Raw genomic sequence first — 4,576 nt, 5'->3', positions numbered from 1 at the left:
TCCTCCTCCAATGTGATTCATACCTGATTCTCAGTGACTGAGACAATCCATGACTCTGAATCCCTCTCTTGATTAATCCCAGAATACCTGCAATCCATTCCCTGTGGACTGTGTTGCTTAAGTGGCCAAGTTTTAAGCCATGTGATCCACCAGCACAGAACTGATTGGACTAGAGTGGACACTGAATCCAACGGCAGCCAATCACCAGGCTGGCCATGGAACTGGGAATTTCAGCTAAGAATTGTGAAGAGAATTTACCAGTGGAACTGAAAAAAATAAGGATGCCATGAGTTGGAATTAAGGCCATGGCAAACCAAAGCTACTTGCAAGCCAAGTTATGAATGGGAAATACATAGAAGCGAAGAAGCCAGTTATTGGAGGTACAAAAGAGGAGGAGATGCTGAGAATATTCTTGAATGTTCCTGAGTTTTCTAGCTCCAGCCCAAATCTGTATATCTTTAAAATATGCCCCTCATTTTCTTCAGGGCTTCCAAATAAACTGATATACCAGCTGATGGTACCCAAAGATTAGAATCATACCGTCTCGTCCTAACAGGAGACACTGAACAGAAAATGTGGAGCCTGGCAGGAAGCTGACCGTGGGTGAAGAGACCCTGCTGAGATCCTTTTCTGGCCCCACCTGGCAAGCTGCCAGCCAATGAAAGTCTTGGTGGCTCCTCGGGTCAGCCCCCCACCCCAATACACACACACACACACACCCCAGGTGGTGGAAGCCAGAATGCAGCCAGCCTCTGTGGGCTGGAGTTTGTTTCCACAGTTGGCTGGATTAAGGAAAAAGCTGAACCGGCGAGCTTTCCTGGGCCAAAGAAATGCCAGACACTGAAGCTGGCTGAGCAGGTGGTCACTAATCTCACTTTTAAGGATTTCTTGAAGACGGCAAGCCTCACAATCCAAAAAGAACAAGGACAAACCAAACTGCTGCTCTCCTTTGTAGCCAGAGGGCAGAGGAAGAAGATCTCTGGGTGCAAGCCTCTTCCTCTCCCTGGGCCTCAATTTACCCACCTGTACGAGGTCTGTCATATGGAGTTAGATCTATCAGTTCTCTCAGGTCCTGATGACACCTCCAGACCCAACTTAATGCTGTAAGTGTCTGATGAGAGAGCTCATTCCTGCCTTGGTGCTCTGGAACCCGAAACAAAAATAAACAGGCATGGCCACCTCCTCCACTGAAATGCTCCCAAGGCTGAAGCTTGCAGGCGGGAGGGCGGGGGAGAGGGCAAAGGAGGTAGGAAGCAGCAGGGTCTGACCCACCCACCCCCTGCTCCTGGGTGAAGATGCCCCAGGAGGTGAGATCTGCCAGCCTGCCAGAAGGTGTCTGGCAGCAACACCAAGAGGCCTCATCCTTCACCCAAGTTGCTGCTGCTTCGCAGAAGGTAAGGGCTGAAGAGGTATTACAAGCTTAATTATTCTCCCAGGAGGAGGAGGCTGAAATTGAAGTCTTCTTCCAATAGGGAAAACAGAAGTTCTTCACCTTGTGCATGTATCATATCCCAGGAGACCAAGTCTCTCTATCCCATTAGGGTGGGAAGGTGGACAAATTCAGTTTAAAAGGGTATTTTTGGCCAGGCATGGTGGCTCATGCCTGTAATCCCAGCACTTTGGGAGGCCAAGGTGGGTGGATCACGAGGTCAGGAGTTCAAGACCAGCCTGGCCAAGATGGTGAAACCCCATCTCTACTAAAAATACAGAAGTTAGCCAGGTGTGGTGGCGTGGGCCTGTAATCCCAGCTACTCGGGAGGCTGAGGCAAGAAATTGCTAGAACCCAGGAGGCGGAGGTTCCAGTGAGCCGAGATCGGGCCACTGCACTCCAGCCTGGGGGACAGAGCGAGACCATCTCCAAAAAAAAAAATGTGGAGGGGTATTTTCACATAATTTTCAAGTCACCAAATCTAATAATAAGGAAAAGGCTAGTCTGGAATGAAAGGACGAGGGAGGGAGACAATGAGAATGAGAATATGACTAAGCCACGGAGGGAAAGAGCTGGAACGGCTCAGATTCCCGAGGCTGACACGGAAATTTCCTGGGAGGGGCGCCGAGAACGGCCCGAGGGTCTAGAGTGGGGCTTGGACCCAGACTGGGGGAGATCAGAGAGGCAACTCCTTCCTGAACCTTCTCGAGAATGCCTGGGCGAGATGCAAGTCCAGGCCCTTCTCTAGGGTCTCTTCCCAAAGACTGGTTCGGGTGGGGCAATGGGCTCTTTTGCCTCCGCCTCCCTCCCTCCCGCGGCGCTCCAGCTGGCCCTTATCTCCTCCTTGCACGAATAGCAGTGCCACAGACGCCCCACATGACTCCGGGAGCCCCCCGCCGGCCAGGAATCTGTCCGAGTCTGCGGGCACCCTCCTCTCTCCCAGCAAAGGACTCGCAGGGATCAGGAATCGCCCTAGCTGTTGCTGGGATTCGGAGACAGTCTGCTGGCCTCTGGAGGGCGCGCCTCCGTTGGGGGCTCAGCGTTCCCATCTGCAAAGTGGGGACAGGTGTGTGTCTGGGGAGATCTAATGAGTCCTGCCAGGCTGAGAGCCCCCGATCCTGCCTTTTGAATTCCAGGGTCGCGGTGGACGGCACGGCGCTGCCGCCTCTGTACGGTGACGCGTGGAGGGGGACGCCCCGCGCCTCTTTTCCATCCTGGAAAGGAGTTGGGGTGGTGCCTGGCGCAGAGGCGATGCGCTCCGGGGCGGGGACGGCCCTCCAGCGCCACCGCGTGCCTGGACTTGACTCGGGCGGCCGGCCCGGAAGAGACGCGAGGGAGCCACAGCCTCCCCAGCTACCGCGAAACCAGAACCACGACGACCGCAAATTTTTATGAAGGGAGCAGCCACGAACGCCGGAGCTGGGCGAACTGGTGTAATATGAGTAAGAAAACGGCAGCTAGTCTTCATTGAGCTTTATGACGAGCCCATTACTCTCCAGTCCTTTTCTCATTTAAACTCTAATAATAGGCCGGGCGCGGTGGTTCACGCCTATAATACCAACACTTTGAGAGACCTAGGCGGGTGGATGACCTGAGGTCAGGGGTTCGAGACCAGCTTGGCCAACATGGTGAAACCCCGTCTCTACTAAAATTACAAAACTTAGCCGCGCATGGTGACAGGCGCTTGTAATCCCAGCTACTGGGGGGGTGTGGGGGGTGGGTGGGTAATAAAAGACAGGGGAATTGCAATAGAGAAAGAGTAATTCACACAGAGCCGGCTGTGCGTGAGACTGGAGGGTTTTATTTTTTGTTTTTTGGTTTTGTTTTTTCTTTTTGAGACGGAGTCTCACTCTGTTGCCCACAGGTTGGAGTGCAATGGTGCGATCTGTGCGCACTGCAACCTCCGACTCCCGGGTTCAAGTGATTCTGCTGCCTCAGTCTCCTGAATAGCTGGGATTACAGGCATTGCAGGCATGCACCACCACTCCCGGCTAATTTTTGTATTTTTAGTAGAGACAGGGTTTCACTATGTTAGCCAGGCTGGTCTCGAACTCCTAACCTCAGGTGATCTGCCTGCCTTGGCTTCCCAAAGTGCTAGGATTACAGGCATGAGCCACCGTGCCTGGCCTGGAGTTTTATTATTACTCAAATCAGTCTCCAGGAGCATTGGGGGAGCAGAGTTTTTAATGATAACTTGGTGGGTAGGGGGAAGCCAGTGAGCCAGGAGTGCTGCTGATTGGTCAGAGATGAAATCATAGGGAGTCGGAGCTGTCTTTTTGGGCTGAATCAGTTCTTGGGTCCAGGGGCCACAAGATCAGATGAGCCAGTTTATCGATCTGAGTGGTGCCAGCTGATCCATCAAGTGCAGGGTCTGCAAAATATCTCAAGCACTGGCTGGGCACGGTGGCGCACGCCTGTAATCCCAGCACTTTGGGAGGCCAAGGCAGGTGGATCACCTGAGGTCGGGAGTTCGAGACCAGCACGACCAATATGGAGAAACCCCATCTCTACTAAAAATACAAAATTAGCCGGGTGTGGTGGTGCATGCCTGTAATCTCAGCTACTCAGGAGGCTGAGGCAAAAGAAACGCTTGAACCCGGGAGTTGGAGGTTGTGGTGAGCTGAGATCACACCATTGCACTCTAGCCTGGGCAACAAGAGCAAAACTCTGTCTAGAAAAAAAGAAACAAAGAAAGAAAGAAAAAAGAATCTCAAGCACTGGTCTCAGTTTAGGGAAGGTTAGAATCTTGTAGCTTCCCGCTACATGACTCCTAAACCATAATTTCTTTTTTTTTTTTTTTTTTTTGAGGCGGAGTCTCGCTCTGTCGCCTGGACTGGAGTGCAGTGGCCGGATCTCAGCTCACTGCAAGCTCCATCTCCCAGGTTTACGCCATTCTCCTGCCTCAGCCTCCCGAGTAGCTGGGACTACAGGCGCCGCCACCTCGCCCGGCTAGTTTTTGTATTTTTAGTAGAGGCGGGGTTTCACCATGTTAGCCAGGATGGTCTCGATCTCCTGACCTCGTGATCCGCCCGTCTCGGCCTCCCAAAGTGCTGGGATTACAGGCTTGAGCCACCGCGCCCGGCCCTAAACCATAATTTCTAATCTTGTGGCTAATGTTAGTCCTACAAAGGCAATCTAGTCCCCAGA

This window comes from Trachypithecus francoisi, unplaced genomic scaffold (genome assembly GCF_009764315.1).
Source record: "Trachypithecus francoisi isolate TF-2019V2 unplaced genomic scaffold, Tfra_2.0 Lachesis_group16, whole genome shotgun sequence".
NCBI lineage: Eukaryota > Metazoa > Chordata > Mammalia > Primates > Cercopithecidae > Trachypithecus > Trachypithecus francoisi.
Note: the sequence above shows the minus strand (reverse complement) of the source record.